We start from the raw sequence: 22,956 nt of genomic DNA, 5'->3' as shown, positions 1-22,956 counted from the left end.
CCTACACATTATCATTAAACAACAGGACGTGACAGGCAGTGTAATGTTTCTGGTTTTGTTGTGAGTCAGGAAGATGAAGGTCATGTGATATCAGCTCTCTCTGCAGCACAATAAACCTTATTAACATTATAAGATAAAAATAAATATTCAACAATTAAGGGAAAAAAGGGTCACACGTTTGCATCTGCTGCGGATTATTGACAGCAATCTGACATTACCATCAGCTAAACCCACTGCTCTATTTTGTCCAGAGTTTCTAAAGCCATTATATAATGATCAGTCTAATAAAGTCTAGATTAGAGGCATTTCTCTTGTGTACAAAGAGATTGGCTTTTGGGTTGCCTTGTGGAAAAGCAACATTATTCTTAGGGAGAGAAAGGGTTAGTTGTCTCTAACAGCGATCCTGATGAAAAATGTAAACTGTCTGAGGCCATTTCAGACCTCCGGCAATATTTTATGCTAACAGGTTTATGTCTGAATTAACAAAGTTCTCTAACCACTTAGTCTGTTAAAACGCAGTTATTTTCCCCCCTTGCTAGGAAAGCATGTGCCAACCTAAATTTGGATTGTGTTTATTACCATTTGCAATCACCTGGTGTCAGAGGCCACGTGAATCCTGCGAGTTTATCTGATTTGAGTCTGGTGCATCCAAATGTACCTTTCAACTTGTTTCTTCATGCTGTGCATGTCCAGAGTGTTTTGCAGTAATACCATAAGCCCCTACAAGTGCATAGAGTGATAGGAAGGAGCAGAGTAAGATACTGTCCCTTGGGTACCACATAGCTCGGAGGAAGGTGCTGAATTTGAATCATCCTATATCCACTGACCCAGCATCAGAATGTGTGCTGCCTTTCTTTTCTTCTTTTGTTCCTTAAAATGGGGTGGGGGAGTGCTATGGCAGGGCAAATGTCACTTAACGAAAAGATGCTATCAAGGCAGGTAGCACCAAGGTATGACTCCTCTCATACGCCATTTTATGGCACACATGAGGATTCACAACACAGCATTGACATCTACCAGCTACTGCCTGCCACAGGCCTTGCCCTCTGCTGCTCCAAGGCCTGGGACCACGGATTGAGGGGTAAAGGACCTCAGCCCAGCTTCAGCCCTCCTCGCTCAGGACCATGAGCTGCCCACAGTAGCGGGTGGCCCAGTACCCGGGTTACCAAATTTTGCTCTGGGGTCTTTAAAGGCAGGAGTTGCTAGCAGATACGTGGCACTGCACAGACACAGCTGCCTTGCTTCCCCAAACCAAGCTGGCCCAGCACGGTGCTTCGCCTTGTGTCTCTATGGTTCATTTCCAGTTAATTAAAATCTTCTGAAAACTTTAGTCAGCTGGAACATCCATCTTATCCTTGCTCTCTTTTGAGAAACACAGGGCTGATTTCAGCCCTGGGGGGACTGTCTACATTGGGCTGGGAAATCATGTTAATACTTTTCAAAAAAAACCCTTTGCCTATAAACACTTTTCTTGCCTGAGAGGCAACAGCAGTTTCACTTGGCTACCAGAAGCCAAGTTCTTTAAAACTGGTTTGTATAAGGCAGTTTTACAAACCACGTTAAAGAGATGCTAGGCCCCGTTTGCATTAGCACCTTTGTCAAGGAGATTATGTTTAGCTCCAGATCATTAGGGAAATGATAAGACATTTTTCCTCTTGCCAGCTCAAGCCAGACCTGAGATTTGCACCACGGATTTTGGGCAAAAGGCCAGTACTGGGATACTGCAGTCCTAAAAGCAGCTTCCTCAGCTGTACCAGGAGCCTGCCCGTAAGAGCAGGCTGGCCATTGCAAGGGGTGCAGGAAGCCAGTTTGTCTGACTGAGGCTTCCAGATAAAAATATATCTATCTGTGTTCAGGGCAGCTGGTAAAATGCAGTCCCAGTTGCATTTTCTCCAAAGGTTCTCTCTGAACTCAGGACACTTTGCAAACAATATTCCTGACCCTGGCTGGCATGACCCTGTGAGCACTGCTGCGGAGTTGCTCTCCTGATGGGGACTGGTTGCAGTCAGGGCCATTTGTTGTCCCAGGCCAGATAGGTTTGGGTGACTGTTCACCCACTGATGTGAACATTTGGCACTGTTTTAAATCCTTTGTCAACCAGATAGGGAGATGGGCAGGATAAGATGCCCCAGCACTTAGAACAGCCCTGTACCTGCAGCTTCTCCACCTTAGGATTCCTGCTTTCACTAAGACTAACGCAACCTGATAATCTGGAATTAGAATTAAAGCAAGTTTTGTAAAGTTCTACAGAGTAACCATGGACCAATTAAGCTTTGACCTACCTGCATTAGCAATGAAGTGACAATTGGCCACTCGTGTGAGCCATTTTTGCATATCTCCTCACAAATGCCTCAGTATCACTGCTTTTAAATGCTGTGGCACTGGTTTCCAGGAGTAGCTCACCAGAACAGGGGTACAGCAAGAAAGATCTCCAGGCAGGGGAACAGATCCTACCCAATTGTAAATGCATAATGTATATCTGTAGGCTTCTGTATCATATGGAAGTTCAGAGACAGATAGGTGGAAGAATATGGACCTTAGTTTGGGTCACGTGCTGCATGGGTAATTTTTTGATTGCTTGGGGTTGTGGCATTCCTTATGGAAAAGGAAAGCATTTGTTTTATTGTCTTTAGAGGAAGAATACATATTTGCCTTGGCATTACTAAAGAATTAAGTCCTTCGTTGTGTCCCATTGACAATTAGCTTTTAGCGCATTTAGACTCTGCCTGTGTAACGCTTTTCTGTAGTGCTTTTAAATCCAGGAATAGATACAGGTCGGGCTTGTTTCTGGAGACTGGACATGCCCAGGGATTCTTCCACACAGCCCTGACATGTTTCTCCCTCCCTTGGCTGACACAGTTCAGCCCCTTTGCAAGGTACTAGCCACCAGCAATTAGTACTGGAGTCCCAAGGGACTTCAAAGGAAGGAAGGAAAGGGTGCACTTATGGGACAAAATTTACTTTTTTTGTCTTCTGTAAAATTCATTTTGGAATTCAACGTTCAAGAGTGCCTTTTCTTTATCTGCTGTATGCTAGTGGCCTCCTAGTCAATGCTAGTCAGACACCTTCCTCTCCTGACCCTTCTGATAACTTGTTCTTAACATGAGCTGACCTGCTTTAGAAGGACACATTCTTTTAATTTTAGATAGCAATGTTTTGCTGTTACCCAGTTGCCTTGAAATCACTCTTATGTCAGGTGAAAGTAAAATACAAATATAAATATTTATATGCAACTCCCCAAACAGACCACACAGTTAAAAAAGATGTACACACAGAAATGCTAAAGTCTTTCTGTAGCCATTCTGGTAAGTCCAGAGAGACTCAAAACTTTCTATCAAAATATATTCACTTCATCTCCTCTAAAAGCTTAATTACCTTTAAATGTTTCAAAGGGCAGTCTTGCTGCTCTTCCAATGAAAACAAGCACTCTCACTCTGAGATGCAAATGTCAATGCACTAGACCAAGTTGTCGCATCCTGTTCTTGACTTGACTAAATCAGCAACTCCTTCACTCATTGAGGGCTAAATTGTCCTCCCCTTTCAAAAAAAAAAAATAACGATGCACTGTGACTCATCTTCAATGCAAGTGTCTGTGTCCGTTAAATGCTGCATTTTGTTTCAATCCAAGCATTAGCCAACACACTTACTACAAGCATCACCAAGGGTAAACATGCATAGTTCATTAATCGTTCTTGATTGACACCAGACATTGTAGTCATTGACTAGTGCAAGGCAACAATGGGATGGAGGGGTTCAAGCCTAACAACTTCTCTTTTCAGGACTCCAGGAACAGTCTTATTTCCTACTTACTCCAGGTTCAGACCCCTGGGAAATGTGTTCCTGCCCACTACCCACTCCCTGCCAGCAAGGTAAGAAAGAGCAAGTGGTTAGTACATAGAGAAGCTGCACTGAGATACTATTGTCCATTTGTAGGGCAGGTGTTGGCTACTACAAAAGTAGCCAAGGCATATAGGAAAGCAAAAAGAGGAGAGTACTAGGTACTCTTCTAGCTAAGACTGCATCTGAGCTGGTCTCTTTGGTTCATGGGGATCTGTGAGCTCTGAACACCATTGTATCCCACCTTTTCTCTGTTTCATAAAGTTGCTTGTAGCATCAAGGAGCAGATACTTGCAAGCCCTCTTTTAGAGAGCATGATTAACTTATTTTCATGCATAGAAGGGAAAACACCTGGTATTAAACAGAGTGCTCTCAAATGTGATGTTTGGGAGGAAGCCTGTTAGAAGAAGGACTGGACAAAGCTATTTGGTCACCTTGACAAAACACCTGAGTGATATTAATGAATATTTGTAACTGGCTGAACTTTGTCCTTTGGAGACTCACTCCAGCCCCTTTCTCTAGACCTGGCACAAAAGCAGTGCAGCTGCTAATGCCTTTCCCAGCATTCTGAAGGTTTCTCCACAAAATTTTCTCCCACTCATCACAAACTTCCTCCCAGTGAAGACACATCCCTTAATCTGACCATTCACCAGTCCCTGTCCTATCACTGCCTGCAACTGTCAGTTTTCAAGCATAATAGGGATGCCTTGCCAGATCCCCTCTCTGTGGGCCATCACAATTTATTCTGCCTTTCAAGAGGCACAACCTTTTTAAAATCCCTCTCAAGTCCAATGGAAGACTCAGCAGCTATCTGCATCTCTGGCACAGGGAAGGGCACTTGCCAAGGCAAGGCTGTCCAGCCAACATGTGTACAATTGCAAGAGACTCTGCAAAACCCCTCATCAGGGACAAATTAAATTGTTGTATCTCTCTCCAAAATCATTTTTTAAATTGCCTTCTGGAGGGAGACCTTTCTAGGAAGTTACTCTCATCTCCTGCCAGAACCAGAGATCCATATTTTCCTTTAGCAGTCCCTCACCAATTGCTCTCCCTATAGAAGTTACACTCCTTTACGTGAGGTTACCACACTCAGCTTTCTCAAGCCCAAGTCACCCAAGCTTGTGGGGCCTGAGCAGATCCCCTGTGGAATCAGAAGGGCTATATGCAGATGTAAGAATTCCTCTGTGTGCAATACAGATCTGGCTGTGTTCCCATCTTTTCCACAGTCTGACGGATGAAAAAAGGACCATCTGTGAGTCACCTGCTACAATTCTGCAGTGAGGGGACAGTCAGGGTAACTTTCCTGTCTTGGATAAAATTCACATGTGGCCTTTGCTTACATAAAAAGCTGTTTTGAAAGACAAATTCTTGATTTGGAATGATGAGGTGACATCAAACAGTACATTCATGTACTGCTGAATGATTTCTCAGTGGAAGATACACCTTCATCAGGACCATCTGTCCCATGGTACAAGGTGATTAATTCACTCCGTTGTCCTGAGTCTCTTCACTGTTACACTGGTTCTCCAGTTGTGTTCCATCAGTGACTGTAGCAGTTCTCCCTGGTTTGTACCAGGAAGAGAAAGACACACAGACTTACAGTTTTCAAAAATAAAGGAATAGCATTTCCAACAAAATGTAGCACAACATGGTTTTGATACCAGAGGGACAACTGTAAGGCAGCCCTCCTTCTGTCAGCAGTGTGCCCTGGCAGCCAGGAGGGCCAGCCGTACCCTGGGGTGCATGAGGCACAGCACTGCCAGCTGGTCGAGGGAAGGGATCGTCCTGCTCTGCTCTGCGCTGGTGCGGCCTCACCTTGAGTACTGCATGCTATTTGGGGCACCACAGTATAAGAAGGACGTAAAACTATTAGACAGTGTCCAAAGGAGGGCTATGAAGATGGTGAAGGGTCTAGAGGGCAAGCCGTATGAGGAGCGGCTGAGGCCCCTTGGTTTGCTCAGCCCAGAGCAGAGCAGGCCGAGGGGAGGCCTCATGGCGGCCTGCAGCTGCCTCACGAGGGGAGCGGAGGGGCAGGCGCTGAGCTCTGCTCTCTGGGGACAGCGACAGGACCCGAGGGAACGGCGTGGAGCTGGGACAGGGGAGGGTCAGGCTGGGTGTTAGGGAAAGGGTCTGCACCCAGAGGGTGGTCAGGCACTGGGACAGGCTCCCCAGGAAAGCGGTCACGACACTGAGTCTGATGGAGTTCAAGAAGCATTTGGACAACGCTGTCAGACATAGGGTCTGATTTTTGGGTGGTCATGTTTGGAGCCCGGAGTTGGACTCGATGATCCTAGTGGGTCCTTTCCAACTCAGGATATTCTGTGATTCTGATTCTATGAATCTATGTCTGTGATGTTCATCACACTACAGCTTTCTTCTTCACCTAGGACAATGAGGGAAATATTGTTAAAGGCAAATTTTGAAGCTTCCTGGTGCTGCTACCTTTGCCTTTCTGGCCTCTCTGTAGAGAAAGGACAGGGGACTGACCACTGACTAAGAGGATGAGAGCTATGGACAATTTTTCCATCTCCTGGTGCAGTGCAGTGTGTTGGAGTTTGATCCAATCTATGCAGTGAATTCCACGCCCTTGACCTCTTTGCTTTTCATTTATGCTTCTGTCACAGTTAGCCAGATATCATCAGATACGCCAGAAGTGAGCAACTCCCCTGTGCGTGTGCTTCAGGAAGAGTCTAATCCCAGCTCTAGCCAGTGAAAGCTTTTGGGAAGAAACACCTGACACCAGGAAAAAAAACAACGCCAAATCTGAGCATGAGAAGAAAGCCGAGACAAAATTCCCCATAAAAGGCCATCTACTGCTCACACCCACTGCTCCTTAGACAGGAAAACCTCTTAAAAGACCTCTGCTGGTTCTCACTCTTTGAGGCTCCGTAGATGTACGTATATGCGTGTGAAGCAGATAGAGAGGAGAGGCATGTCAAAGTGTTGCTTTCTCTCTGCTAACGGTTGCAGACAGACCCGACACTTAGAGCATGAGATAGCATCGCACCCGATTTACATCAAAGCTACTGCTACCTCTTCTTCACAAAGAAAAAGAAAAAAAAAAGCTAGCATACATTTCAGTTACTTAATTCTCAGCTGTAGGTAGAGCAGAAAGCAGCATTCAAACCACAGATAATGATGTTGGGAGAATACCCACAGAGTGATTGGGAGCTACTTATCGTTCAGAATGATCCTCCATTTTATGTTCTCCTGTTACCCACAAGGCCCTCTGTCCTATTACTGATAGCAGGTGTTAGGTATTTACAGCCTTCTGCACCTTCCTTCTACATTTTGACCGTGTTACTGTACAATTCCTAAGCTTCCCTGAGATTCTTAAGCACTAGCAAAGATCGAGTCCCATCCAGGGGCAGAAGACGGTGAACATCCCACGTGTGCTCATGCTACAGCACTGATGCTACTTCACCATTATTGATCCTTGTGTAGAGGGAGAATCCAGGACCACTGCATTGTATGTGCTTCCCCTGACGTGTGACATCTTCTAAGCTCACACTAAGTTAACCTGTATGTTCCTGTGTCTTCACTGTTGTTGTAACACTGGCGCTAATTTTTCTAGGCCATAAAGGGAAAGCGCAACTTTCTCTTCTTCAAAAAAAGTAGGTTTTCATGGTTCGTTTCCATAAAGCCCAATGCATTATGCATTATCTCATTCAAAGGTAAATAGTGGATACACACATGGATGAAAGATTAAATCCTGGAAATTCTAAACAATTGGCAGGAGGCATAACCATGGCAAATTGATTCTGCTACCCCTCTGCAAAAAAGAAATGAAAGAATATTTGTGCATTTTTAAAATGACATGTAAGATTCAAACACACTTGGGGTTTGGTTTCTTTGATTCTTTTTTTTCTTTTTTTTCTTTTTTTTTTTTTTTATTTAATGAAAGCACATAGTAATTACCAGAAAGTTCCTTGACTGAAAAGATTATTTTAAAACAAATCTCTGGCAACCTCACTCATTGCTCATCTACAGTATTATGGGTCTAAGTACCTGAAAAACAATGGCTGTATCTATCACAGCAATGATGTGGAGAGGCAAACAGAGGGGCACAGAGCTCCATGCAGTCCTTAGAAAAGAAAACAGTCCTTAAAGAAAATTGCACTGTCCCAAAGAAAAAGGTTAATTTAAATACGTAGGTGGTCTTGCTTGATTGGTTGGTTTTGTGTCAACCCTGACCCTACAGTAACCCCGGTCTTACTGATCAAAGGGATTATGCTACAGGCTCCAGGGCTGAGTTTGTAGTCTCTGTGTATTGCCGCTCATAGAGCTGTAGTTTGCTGTCTGAGGACATCAACACTCTTGCTGTCCTTACTGCCCTTCATGTGGGCTCAAAGGGGTTTAAGGTGTTGATGTACAGTCTGATAGCACAAATCTTTATTTTCCATCCCGTATCCCAGCCTGGCAGCAGGGAAAGCATAGTGACAACACCGTCCACAGAGAAGGTAAGGGGCTCTGAGCACACCAGGTATTATTGCTGCTGTACCTGCACAGATTTGATGTCAAGTTGATCAAGCAGGCAATTTCAGAAACTCTCTGCTCCTTCTCTACCTGGAACGTTTAGTGCACCCAGTGCGCAGCACTAGGAGCAGACACTATAAAGAAAGCCTTGCTGCCACTGCCTGTGTTAGCCAGTAAGGTAGCAATTCTATTTTACGGCCACTGGGGCCAGACAAGTCTCTTTTTCCTGTCCCTGTTTGCTCTGTATTACACCTGACTGTGCATAAGCACGCATGTGCACAGAAGTGTATACATGAGCTCGTGTTGGCTGGAGGAAGGTGAGGATGGTGCGTGTCAGAACAAACATGCAGCCTCCATACAACCTCTAGATCCATTACCCTTTGCTAAGGGCCACCTTGCTTTTCCGTAGGCAGATACATGCTCTTGCACAGTGGCCTGGCCACCTGCAGTATAATTCACTCTACGTCTCACCTGATGAAGTCCCCATTTCAGGAGGAACATGAAAATAAAGGGACTGGTCTCCATGCTGCCCAGTCTCCACAGGCTGGCACCTGTGCCCTTGCCTCCTGTGGATCTCACGCACCTCAGTGGCACTGCTGATGCATTCGACAACCAGACGTGGCTCTGTATGTCTCCAGGCAGCCCTTATACCAATTCCATGGTGTTACACTGGAAAAAATACTCAGGCCCTGTCTAGACAGGGGGGAATCAAACAGGCTTACATCAATATAAGACCAATACAAATAAAATATTACCTTTACCGAGGATGGATTCATGCCTAGCTGTACTCCAAGGCCTTTCAAAGTGCCTGAAGAGGGCATGTAGTCCCTCTGTCCCTGTCTAAACACACAGAAATCTGTCCAGTTGCATGATGCGATACCCTTAAGATTCACGCAACGTGTCTACTGCTGCATCCTGCCTCTGTAAAGCAGGCAATAAATGAACACACGGTTGCAACTTCAGTTTTGCCTCTTGCCAAGGTCACCGGTTAGTCATCCGCAGCCCTGAGCCCTGAGCAGCAAGGAGGAGCGTCTGCGGCTGCATTCCTTCCGCACAGGGGAAGTGCAGGGTGGAGCAGTAACCACCAGCTGACACTGTTTGCCATCACTGACACGCTTGCTCATGGCGAGGCTCAGGAGGACACTGCTCCTTGAAAGTTTCCTTGTTTACTTGTTCCTGGGCCCATTCTCAGCCCAGCACACACACACACATGCACATGCTCACCCACTCTTCTCTCAGGAGAAGACCAGAAAGACAGGCTACCGGGGAAACAATAGCAGCTCTCCCACCCACCGTTGCTTGACGTTTGTTTTTGTTTCTCCAGGTGGCTTTTCTGTGGCAGCAGAACACCTCGCTGCTCAGATTTTGACTTCTGTCAGCTCTTATTGTCCGTGTTGGACATGGCCGTCAGAGACACAGTTCTGCGCAACCACTAAGGAAGGTCAGGGAAGAAATGCCCCCTTTCCCTCTGCTTTCTTTTTCGATCTTACAGCTGTCAGCAAGGCCTCATACAACTCCCTCTTCAAACTCTTACGAAGATGGAGTCTGAACCTTTTCAGGCCTTTAGTACCTAATAATAACTGGGACATTGGTCACATCTCAGCCTGTAGAGTGGGTCTGTTCTTTACACCTTTACACTTTTCTTATACACCGCAGTAGTCGTGTCAGAACTCAAGGCAGTCCCACTGGTGTTCAGGTTTCATCTGCCATTCCCAAAGGATTTCATTACTCCTGCAGAATCTTTTTTTCCTAGCAAGATTTCGCATTGCCAGATAAGTCCCTCCGTTGTCTGCGAGCATTAGAGTCTCCCTGTCCCACAGCTATTGGATATAAAGTGGCAGAGCAGTGGGGTCTGTCTAGTTGTTTTATTGTCACTACCTTCGGGAGACTTTTTTTTTAGCCAGTATTCTTCTCATTGAAAAATGTTTTTTCCATTGTCCTGAAACGATTGTCGGATTCAGCGTGGACTTACCAAATTGCTTTCCTGGAAAAAATGTCAGGATTATATTCACAAAGCTGAGTGGAAGACAGCCACTTTTTATTCACTCATAAAGGATGTGGGAGTCCTGGGTTTAATTTCCTCCTCTGCCTGGGGGAACTTGAACCAGCATCACTTATCTCCCAGGAGAATACCACAAGGTTGTGCTGTGCTGCATACTAAGGTGGATTGTTCTTACTCCCCACCATTGATGTGTCCCGGTCTGTGCAGAAAGTCTTTCCAGACCCCTAGCTGAGACCTTCATGTGGACATGGTTCATCTGGCTTCCCCAGTCTGTGCTAATGAGTATTGCACTATTAAGGAATATGAGAGCACCGTTGACAGAGTGCCTCTCCTAGGATACCCCTACTGTCATGGCTGTGTTACTCTCCTGGGAAAGAAGGGCAGGCACAGCAGCAGAAGAGGGCATTACACATCCTACACAAGCACTACATCAGGCAGACCCGTATGCTAAAGCTCACCATGGTAAGAAAATACAGCTCAATTTGTTAAAGAAAATTACTTGTAGAAGTCAGCACAAGTTAAAGATGGGAAGACCAAATTAGTTCAAACAGAAAGTCTTCCTGATATCAGCCAAGGACTGTGCTGAAATCAGGCCTGATGTACATGATCTGATGCCAAAATCAATGGACCAAAATTTGTGTGCCAGGAGCTAGACCTAATGGTGACTGCTGGCACGTTCATCGTCCTCTGGGGGCATCCATTTTGGTATTGATGCTTGGACGGATGGACAGATGGACAGAAAGGAGAAATCTTTACAGTTGTCATGGCCAACTTTGAGACCTAAGTTTCCACTGTGACACTGTTAGCACTTAGTTACTCAATCTGGTCAGACCTTCTGGCGAGTTTCTGGCCAGGAAACGCATTGCTAGCTCCACCAACATCAGCTCAGTCCTGGAAACCCACTTGGAAGATGAGGTTTGGGGTTGTAATGTCACCCCTCTCTTAGTTGCTTTGTAGTTTCCTCAAATGCTTCTCTCTTTTTTCTCTCTTTCACCTTCCATTTAATCAAACCATCCCGGACAGGAGGTTGCGCAACAGAGCTGCGAACTGCAGTCAGGGAAAGCGATGTCTAAATGAGACAGACACTGGTACATATTTCCTAGATCTCAGAGGGGCTGATAAGGCCATGTGTCGTGCTTGTCTCTTTCTAGCAGTGAGGCTGCAAATAAAAGTCAACACCAGAAAAGGAAGTCATATTTTTTGTCTTTGCTGTCCTTTTCCCTCCCTTTGTGCATACACGTGTCTACAAGTCGGCAGAGGGGAGTCCAAAAATGAGTAGCAACAACAGATCCAGTCCGTCTCGATGAGTGTCCCTCTTTCCCCAAGAACAGCTACTGCTGCTATGGACTTAAATAAAGGGAGGGATGCATTGCTATAAAAACTGTTGACAACTAAGGGGAGAGGAATAATGGATGCTTTTAGAAAGGAAAGTCTTACTTAATACTTTATTTTTCAAGTGCTTAAACTGTTTTTCCTCCTTTTTGTGTATCTTTAATTAAAGGTTAAAAGACTTCTACTGGTGATTGTTTGCCATGGTAACCAAGTAGGCTGAGGTCTCTGAATTCAAAACCCCAAACCTTTTTAAGTGTTTAACGTTGCAGAGTGTCGGGGTCATGCTAGCATCTTTGACTCACTGAGCCTACTTTTTCCCCTGAAATGAGCATGTCTGTTCCCTAACGACCTGGCCACCAGGCTGCAGAGGGACGGCCCTCTCACCTCCACCCTCCCCCTGTGAATCTGACCCCTTCCTCTCACTTCTCTTTTGGGTGCTTGAATGTTTCATTTTGAATTAAATGCAATTTTCATTATGAAACATGGCTATTTCTTTGCAGTTTGACAGCAAGAGAAAAAAAACCTAACCAAACTCATCCGTTCCTACAGTGGTGATGTTTTCTTCTTTCCTGCTGAACCAAACTGCACTTATTCATACCTTGCTGCTATTTTTAAGAGCGGGGCCCGGCTGTATGACATTCAGGGGCACCGCTAAGACTCCAACAGCAGAGTACACATCATAGTATGTGCTAGTTAATTTAGAGAAATGACTGGCAAAGTCATTTTTGCAATGAGTGCTGTCTGTATCAATGCACGTGTGCGTATTTATTACATTAGTCACCTCAGCTACTAGAATGACTTGCAATTAAGATTGCTGTAGTACCTGAAATGTCACATTGCTCGTCTCTGTTCTGAAAGGGGCACTGCCTTAACCAGATAAGGCAAGGAAAGACATATGAGGGCATGACCAGACTTATCCCTATAACCATGTTAGAATGGCTAAAAATGTTACCACGCCTCAGCAAAGAAATATCTGTTAGCTGAGACAGGGTCACTGGACACGTGCAAGCTCCCAGTCTCTTGTACTGCAAAGTAAGATGAGTTTCAGGCGTGGAGGAGACTAACCCATTATACTTTGCATTTGCAATAGACCGGGAGTACATGCCCATACAGTTTTGCTTTGTCTCTTTGCTGAGAGGCAACAATCTCCAACCACAGTGGCACACATTTCATAAGTTCCTGAAGAATGACACAAAGCATCCTCTGAACGTAAGCTGAGATGCAAGCGAAGCAATTAGCATAGGAGTACCCACATGGCTGACGTGTTGCGCCAGTTGGCTTGTGTTCAGAACCTGGCATGAGTTTACATCTTGTCTCACGTGAAGCATGGAGCCAGGACCTGCCCCTCCAGCAGGATGTGGGCGGGTGACTCCTGCTAGGGCTTTCCGGGAACTCCATGCTGCTATTCAGAGCAGGTCTTAAAGGATCACAACGCAGGGCACCAATGTTCCTCCTCTCCTTGCCTCTCCTGTGAACCTTCCATTGCTTTCTCACCATCAGAACAGTCCTGGTCCTTGTTTACAGGGCCCTTTCCTTCATCCCATGTAGATGAACAATTAGATTACTAATTGTTATTACTAATAATTATCCACTTTCTGAAAGTGGGTAAATCAATGAAATTAGGAAAGAACAATAACATTGATAACACAATATTGGGATGTGTATATGGTATAGACAATCCATCCATCCTACCCTCTTGCTCCTCTAAACCAATTGACATACAAGGTCAAACTGTGGCACAAAAACCCAACAGCATGTGTTGTTGTTGGGTGTTTTTTTTGGTTTTTTTTTTTTTTCCACACAAGACTCATTCACTTACGTCAACAGCTTGAAACAAAATGATAAACGAGTTTCTATGTATCTGGGTCTCCAGGAGAGGAAAAGGCGGTGAGTTTATATTTTCTGCCATCCTTTTTCCTTTAAAGTTTTTGTATTTCATGAATTGCTCATGCCACAAATGTTTTCATAGTAAACGTGGAGGAAAGAACAAGATTATCTGCTCTGAATAGTAGCAAACTTACTGATTTGGACAAATTCTCACCTGTCAGATGCTGGAAGAGCTTCTGTGGAGTAACACTGAAGTACCCAAGCCAAAGGTTTTGACCATTTTTTTTGAAGGAAGTACTTAAAGTGACTTATGTGCTAGTTCAGGCTGCTGTGTTGGTTTTAGATGAAACACAAACTTCTTTTAATTATTTTTTTTTTTCAAAAAAGAAAAATTGTCTCATCGGTTCCCTAAAGGCCTGCATTGCAGGGCTCTATGGTCGGCTTCTTTATTATTTCAAAGCAATTCTCCAAATGCTTGCGATCTTTCATACACCTTCTAATTTGTATGCCAAGATGTAAAGTTTTCTGCAGTTGTGGAAGTCCTTATTGAATGTCAGTGTTACTCCGTGAAAACACCTGACTAAGTAGGAACCATCTAACCCCTGGGAGTTATTGACTGCTGCCTCCAAGGGCATAATTAGCAAGTGGCAGAACTTGCCACATGGGTCATGTTTTACAAGATCCCACAGTATCGGTATTGATTATGATTAGATTAGACTGGGCTGATGGTAAATGCTTATATAAGTTATGAGGTTTTCAGGCAAATAGTGAATATCCTGTCATGAGCACCGCCAAGCACATTTTTAACACAACTTTAAAATGATAGTTACGAACATCGTATACACAATACCTCATGGTGTGAATATGCGTGAGACAGAGCTTGACAGAGAAACCCAGATTCTTTTATTTAACACCTTACAACTTAAAGGTACAAATGAGTTCAACACACTGAGGGGTAATTTTACATTAAAAAGAAGAGCTTACGGAAACCTCAATTCTATGTATGCCTGCCAGCTAATGGCGTGCATATAGAAGATGGCAGCAAATACAATTGGGCTGGCATGCCATGTGCTATTGCCTTGACACTGACTCTAAGATTTTCGTAAACTTGCACAAGGGAGAATGTTACTTTTTAGTCCCTCAAAATATGTAGGTGTTTTTCTGCCTCCTTAAAATTCCTTGCATCTTTCAGAAAATTCCTGCTTTATTCAACAAAGACGGAAGGAGTCAAGACAATTTTGCTGCCCAAGCCAGGGCGTCTGCTGCCCTTTAGACATGCTGGAGCATCCAAGACGTCTGCACACAGCTGCAGACATGACAGAGGACCTAACAGATACCATGCCTTTGTAAAGCTGCTGCTGAAGGGAATCCTGAAGTATCTCATATATCTCTTGTTGCCTAAGGTTAGGCAGCTGAATCTCACCCATTTTTTATTTTCATGTTCCACTTGAATTTCCTAATGTCTTCTGACCCTTTTTCCCCTCCCCTTTCTTATTCTTTCTTCTTCAGTAACAAAGATGGAAAAGTCTATAAGGAAGAGAGAAAAAGAAAGAAGGAAAAAAAAAGAGAAAAAAGAAAAAAGGAGCATTACTTAATTTTAAAAGGGATCAGAAATGTAAAAACCCAACAAAGTATTTTCTTTGTTTTAAAGTGAATCGCAGTTGTGTGTTTTACCCTTTTTTCTGATCTGCTCTATGTACTAATGCCTGGAAAACCCTCCACCTCATCTGTGAATGCTCTTTTCTCAAGTATAAACAACCTACAGATTGACTCAAACGCCTCATTGTGCCGTGAGCGATCAGATGGTGCAAATGGCGCAGTGAAGCTTCTCACAACAGCAGGTCAGGTTAGAGCCGCCTGCGTGGTCTGGAAGACAAGTTAGAGGGCCATGAACAGTGATGTTGTTGCTGACCTCCTGAATGGCCTTGGTTGTTCCACTTCATCTTCACCGGGATAGCAGAAAAGAGTAATGAACCCCAGCAAAGTGTCATGAAGATTATTTTAAAGTATTAGAAGTGCGAGTCCTCTTATCTGCCTGTAAGAATTATTTCAAAACCTCACCTAAGAGAGGAGCTGGTTTTACTGGCAAATGAGCATAGAAAATGAGAATAGAAATTGCCCTTCTAGCAGGAAAGGCAGCAGATCCTCAGACTGTGAAGTCTGTGGGTGTTTGTGTGTGTGTGTATGAAGCAGGGGATGAAGCAATAATTTACTATTTTCCAAAAAGCAACAGATGGATCTAACCGCCTTGATATTGGAAGTGCGTGGTCCTAGTGTTGTTGATTTAACTGAGCTGTCTCTCCAGCCCTGGCTCAGTGAGAAGCTGTGGCCACAGCCAGACTTGTGCCTGGATGTAGCTCTGGAGAGCAGGGAAGTTCTGTGGCAGAGGATCTGGGGCTCACCGCTGGCCAAGGGCCTTGCCTTTTCCAAGGAAAGCTCCAAGAGAAGTTACCATCCTGTCTTGAGAAATCAGACCACAGAAAATGAAAGGAGTTCCCACCAGCCTTTCAAACCCAAGCATGTCCTGAAACACTACAGGCTCCAGAAAGCCGATGTATGCAGTTTGCTCAGATAAGAAAAGCTGCATTATGAAACTTCTGTTGCTGCTTTCATATTTCAATGCCTTTAATTTTCTTTTCCTCTGAGGTTTTATCTTCTCCTGGGCACAAGGCAATGCCAAGTCTCGGGTTCTCTGCCATTAGGGTGGCCTAGCTTTGAAGGTAACACCATCACCCTGATAAACCTGATGCTGAGGGCCCTCCAATGCCCTTCAGGCAAACATGCAATAGCCTTCTGCTGCATAGCTGGCAAACGAAACGGTCCTGGTGATGGGAGAGGCTGACAAAGAAAGGATTTGTGGCCCTGGTACAGATGACAGGCCAACTGTCATGTGCAATATGCTGGCCTTGCTGGCTCTGAAGATCGTGGCAGGTAAGAAGTAGCAGGGAGTTTTGTACTCGTCTCTGTGCCCATCTCCTTATTTCCCTTCCTCAGCACGGAAATTTTCAGCCAGTGTGGCCTGACAGGCCTGCCGTAATTCCACCTCCACCAGTGCCCTCTCACAGCGTGCAGCCTGGGATGAAGCAGGGAAAACCCAGACACAGCTGTGCTGTGATGCACAGAGCTGCATCCAACCATAGGCTGCTGCTACTGCTCAGGAGCAAGGAAAAACGGCACAGCCTCTCTTCATCAGCACCTTCGTGGTGTTACCCGCAGCCCTCCACACTTGTGCTACCAGGCAAATTATATAAGCAGAGCTGTGAGAGGCAGCAAAGACTCTCCAGTATCCTTGGGTGATAATGTTTGGTTGTTTTCACAGCCTTTCCTTGAGCCAAGTTTACAAAAAGAGGCAGAGAGTAGTCCAAAAGTGAGCTCAGGAGAAAAACACAAACTAGAGGGAACAGACGGACTCTCTCTCACCCAGCCAGCAGACTACACAGGAGGCAGCTTACGTTTACTCTCGCCGTTCCCTGAGAAGTCTGTCCTTCCTCGTCCAATCTCCCCTGACACGGGTTTTTCTCCCCAGCAGCAGCAGGACCCTGTTTCTCTACCACTGTGATTTCTTGGTACCAACTATGTCCTGCCTCCAAACAGCTGGGAACCAGCCCCACCGCTGGGACCTGCTCTGGCCAGGCTGAGGGATCCAAGTGCCAGCCCTGGAAGTTCATGCTGGGGCAATCGGAAAGGTTATATTAAAGCAGCACACTGTCCTCAGGACCTCTCCTCTGGTGATCACCGACTTTGTTGCACTGATGGCAGAAGAGGTGACCGCGCCTTGACGGAGCCCTGGCACAGGCTGCCCCGAGAGCTGTGGGGTCTCCTCCTTGGGGATCTCCAAAAGCCGCCTGGGCACGGCCCTGGGCAGCCTGCTCTGGGTGGCCCTGCTTGGGCAGGGCTTGGAGCAGGTGGCCTCCAGGGGTCCCTGCCAGCCTCATCCCTTGGAGCGGGGCCGAACGGCCGCACCGCAGGCTGGCTGCAGCGGAGGGCTTGTCAAGGTGCGGCTGCGAACACCCCATGGCAGGGCGCCTCCTTCGTGCCTCCGGCAGCACCGAGCACGAGGGGTGAGGCAGGGGGCCGGTGCCTCGGCGGCCCCTCCTGGCACTCCCCAAACATAAATGTTTATTAATAATAACCACGCAAGAGAGAGAGCCAAAAAGAGCAGACCCTGCAAAAACGGCGCAACAGTTACCTGCCAACCGAACCCTAGCAGCAGCAGCAACAATAAACACAGCGCAAGTAGAAATTATCAAAGACAACTTGGGAGGAAACCACAAGAAATGGCAGTTGAGCCTTATTAGTGCTATAAATCATAGAACTGGTTTCAGTTCCTGCAGCTCCTCGCAAGCCGTGTGACGCCGCCTCTCGCGCAGCAAGCAATAGGGGTCTGCACAGCCTGGAGGCACAAAACAAAGCAGGCGGGGAAAAGCGCCGCTTTTTACCAAAGTAATTCTTAATTTAATTGTAAATCAAAGGTGGGGGGTTTCTGTTGCTGTCTGAGAGCGATGAAGAGGAGAGCAAGACAAGTGTGAGGTGGGAGAAACGTGGACTTTCTGGGGTTTGGAAACTTCTTTAAATGCGTGTTCCAGGAAGACACACTCACAAGACTATTCACTTGTTTACTTACTTTTTTTAAAGATTTACCACCATTGTGCTCCGCATTTGCTAGGTTATCCTTATACCCATCGTGCATCCTGAGGTGTTTTTTTTTCCTCCAGAGGTAACTTTGACAATGGGAGCTGCACTGTTTGATTCCTCCTCTGACTCTCCTCTGAAGTGGAGGGGGCAGAGGGAAGGCTTAGCTCCCCTCACCTCCAGTTTTAACAGTGCTTGAAGCTTCTTGAAGGGCACGATCATTTTTTCGTGAGATGCTCCCATCCCTAGTCATTGATGTGCGTCATTGATTATCCTTCTTTTCCCGCACAGGAAATTCATTCCGCACTGAATTCTCTCAGCAGGACCGAGCAGGACTCACCAATAACCACTGTTATCTACCTTGGCCAGTGAAGCAGTGAACCTAGGAATTAATAATAATCATTACTTATTTTTAGTATTATTTAAGGGGCGGCAATGTGCTCAGCATAGCAAGAGACCAAAAATGGAGGCAGTCTTGGCCTCAGATGCTTTCGCCCTGGAAATGCCTGCCACGAGGGAAGATTTGTGCTCCCAGCAGTAGCACCAGAGACACAAACGTGGAGAGAAATCCCAAGCACTAAACTGTGTTTTTAAAGCACCCCTAAACAAGAGCACCCGGATGACTGTGTGATGCCCCTGTGCACTGCGAGGAATACCTGGCAAGGACATGACGCCAGCAGCTGGGGGGTAGCACAGCGTGGCACAGCAAACCAAAGGGCGAAGGCTCAGACCAGGGTGCTCTAACAAGTCCAGAGGAAGAGCAAGTGGAGTTCCCTGTCTTACTGGGCTTGCTTTAAGTTTGAATTATTGATTATCTTCACCTGGGCAGTAAGAAGACAAGAGTCCGAGCAGCCCGATTGCTTTTGTTCTCAGAAACTGATCCTTAACCATCTCGTATGAAATATGGTACAAGCCTTTCACATCCTCAGGCTCAGCCTAGATGAAGGGGTTGTGCCTGGGACTGCACATTGGGGGTGGAAGCACCACCAGGACGGTGAAGGCTGATTACAAGGCACCCATGTGGGCACTGATAGACACTCGAGCTTGCTTGTGTCGTCTGCATGTCTGAAATGCCTAAAAAAATGAGGTGAAAAAAATGAAATACCAGGCAGTATTTTTGCCCCACCCTGTATTATTTCCCTGCAGCAGCACCAAGCTTTTGGGGGGCAGATTCTCTCAACCAACTGAGCTGTGCTTTGCCGTAGCACAAGCTCAGGGAAGATGCCATGGTGGCTTCAGCCTGCCACCCAACTCCCATTTGGTCCTTGGCGCAACCGCTTCAGTTAGAGACGTCTTAAAAAGGCTGAGAGTAACCCACTCTTCCAGTCAGACAGGGAAACCGCAGGTTCTGCATTGCCAGCAGCTACCCAGAGGGAAAGGCACGGCCCAGATGGACCGTTTCCAGACCACATGTACCGTGGCTGGGGCAGAAGCAGAAGGTGAGCTGTTCGTGCTTCTGAGCGTTGAGCGACCAGCAGCAACTGGGTCGTGCAGAGACACTTCTCCGCGTTCGCTGGGCTGCGGAAGGCCATTCGGTCTGTAGGCTGGTGAGCAGCAGATTCACAGCGCAGCCCTGGCAGGGGACAGCAGCTGACACTACGGTTTGGTGATCACAGACTGAGCCAGACGAAGCTGTCCCGGCATCCCCTGCCTCCTGCCACCAGTTCTCACCCTGAGGTCATCTTCCTCTTTGGCCTCACGAGAACTGATCCTACACACGCACTTTTTTTTTTTTTTTTCTTGGTTAATTTTAATCCAGACTAATTCCCTCATTCAGGTCACCGCGTGGCCTCACATGCTCTTGCATCCAGCAAGGGAGTGAGCTCTGGGGAGCAGGAGAGGGCAGCCAGCAGGAGAGCTTTATTCTGCTTACTACAGCGACTGTGTACTGCCACTGTGGTTTTGGGGTTTTGTTTGGGTTTTTCAAAGGGGAACTCTCAACAGAGGGCAGAACATTCAAGCTCTGGTGCTGTGACTGGCTTAAGACTCCAACACATTCACAGGGATCTTGTTCTCCAGCGTCAGAAAAACTCACACATGAGTTTGTCTCAGATGTGGAACAACTGCAGGCTCTGCTAACGCGCTTCTGCGTTATAGGCAACATCATAAAAGTTGTAGGGCATAAAGGGCGTACGGTACGAACTCCTCAGACTTGCTGGGCACACACCCTGTGCTGGTTCTGGTGCCTTGCCAACTTTCTGGCTGTAAAGAAAACCTACCCCGTTGTCTCAAGTCCAGGACAGCCTGGATTTCTTGCAGCCGTGCTGTAGGGCAGCCTGCAGCAGTGCATCAGGTGCTGAAACATTTTATGTAGCTGCTGTTGCTAGTGACCGGCAAAGCAAAGAGTAATAGGATACGTGGCTTTGTTCTGACTCAGCCTGGTTGTTCTTTTGTGTGTGGGACCCCTGCTTTCAGTAGCAGTACCTATATATGCCTGCTTGAAATGACTGTGAAGCTCGGGCTTGATCTACCGCTGTCTTGCTCAGGGAACTGGGCTTTGTGCAGTTTCTGAAAATAAGCGCCTCACACCAAGAGCTACCCAAAAGCACATTGTTTCCTTTTCATCAACCAGCTCATGAAGCCCTAAAATTCAGCTGCTTCTCCCAACGTCTTCTGATTCCTGCAGCACCAAGCCTGGAACCTGGTACGTTCCAGCGCAGGGAGCATCCAGGAACTGTACGTGGTTTTGCAGGGACCAGGGGATGGGTGACGCAGGGAGCTTCCGCAATAAGCTGCTGCTTCTGACCTGATCCACCACACAGCACGGGAGCTCTCCCTCGGGATGGAGGACCGCCACGTGGAACATTTCTGATGGGGTGGGAGGACTGGCGCGTCACCTCGTCACACAAAGATTTTAATCTTCTGCCAAGGCTTGCATCGTGTGCCAGAGGATGAGCCAGACTACGGGAAGTGAGGAGAGGCATACAGAGGGAAAGAGGAGGGTGTCGACCTTCTCAGATAGGTTGGTTGCTGGAAAGGAAGGGTTAGGATGCAATATCCAGTTGTCCTGGACCCAGCACACATTTGATCTGTAATCCCAGGGTTCCTTCCGTTCTTCAGGCAGTACAATGAAAATACACACTTCACTCAGGATTTTTTAAGCAATTAATCTGTACAAGTCTCCAGGAACTCACTCCATACTTCCAGGCCTTGCTCCTCAATCCCATCAGCACAAAAAGTGGAATGGTTTATCAGTTAGAGCATAAATGCACAAACTAAACTAAAAATCTGTGATACTGGGCTTGTACTGGCGACACTGGCTAGAGCTTTGGCATGTCACTGACGTATCGAGGACTCCGTTTCCCAACTCATAAAGTGCAGTGTACGTCTAAGGATGCAAAATGCCCGAGATAGAGCCAACTTGTGAACGATGCCAGTCATCTCGCCAGATCCAAACAGAACTGCTTCCAACATGGGACTGAGATCCTGGGAAGCGAAATGGCTTTTGACGTGTCATGGTTAGCATGGTCTGTCTTGTCGTGATAAAGCTGCTGTCACCGCTAGCTGCCTTCACTGTCACCAGCCTTTGCCTTCTGCTGGGTGCTTCCCCCACCCACGCTGTCCTCTGCTCCCTTCTGTGCCATACTGACCCCAAATCAGCTCCCGAACGCTGTTCCTGCTGTCCTGGCCCCCTCCACCGCTGCATTCCCTTCTGAAGTGAACCAGGCTCCAGATTTTGATATCGCTCGGTTACAGGGAACCAGCATCTGATTAGACCCTCCGAGCGGCATTATCTTCCCACCCCTCTCATTACTTAGAGCTATTGTGAAGACAATAGATGATCAGATGTGCCCAGGGAAACAGCTGGGGTAAGCACAAGGATAGAAAAGCTAACTTAGGAGAAAAGGCACCGAGAGAAAAACAGCGAACCGCACTTTCAAGTTTTGCCAGCATAGCAAAGAGTGTGGGAACAAATTACAACCGTCAGTGAGATACCTCTGGCAATGAAAGCCCCAGTTTCTTCAGGAAACTGGTGTAACTTACACTGGCAAAAGCTGTATCTCCAGTAGGAGTTTGTCAGAGAACCCTTCCCAGGGTAGAGAGAGCCAGCAATATTAAAAGGCAATAATATAGCCCAGCTGTAGGAAGCCTCTTTTCATGGGGAGAAATATTTTCCTGTGACAAGTCTCAAGCAGTTAAGCTCCAGAGAGCTTCACAGTACAGGCAGAAGCTTTGTACATTTTCTATATGAATATGTATTTAATTATGGCTCCAATGCAGAACACATTAACATAAATAAAGAGGAGAAATAGAAAGCAGGAAAGGGGGGGATCAGGGGGAGAGGAAAGGTCTGGTTTTCACCTGTCTCGGTTAGCAGCAGCCCTTGCTCTTTGTCGTTCTGGGGAGGAGCTGTGCTCGGACCTTGCAGCATTTCCCTCTGCCCTGGGGAGCTGGAATCAGCCTCCTCAGCTCGGCTGGTCCTGCTTCGGGCTTAGCACACATAGGACTGTGGTCAGATAACCAGGAACCAGCATGAAAAAGAGACAAAATGTGTTGAGGGGCAGAGAGGAAGAAGAGGTTTTTTTCTTCTTTTTCTTTTTTTTTTTTTCCAGCCATCTGCAGATGGCCATTTGCAGAAGAGGGCCTTGAGAAGAGGAAAGCACGACCACGGGAAACTCTCTCCATGCATTTTTCAGAGCATTTACTCAAGGGGAGGCATCCCCCTGGCCAGCAGAGCTTTCCTCTGAACACAGGCATCCACCACAGGCGCAGCAGCTCAGCTGAGGCAGCTTTCCAGTGCTGTGACTCCAGCCTTTCCTTTACCTGTCAGGTGCAGAGAGAAGGTAAACTTTGAAGACAAGGCAGAAAGATCCCCTTCCTCTGCTCCTCCATCCTGCAGGACTGTCCCC

Source organism: Anser cygnoides, chromosome 1 (assembly GCF_040182565.1).
Source record: "Anser cygnoides isolate HZ-2024a breed goose chromosome 1, Taihu_goose_T2T_genome, whole genome shotgun sequence".
NCBI classification, from domain to species: domain Eukaryota; kingdom Metazoa; phylum Chordata; class Aves; order Anseriformes; family Anatidae; genus Anser; species Anser cygnoides.
Note: the sequence above shows the minus strand (reverse complement) of the source record.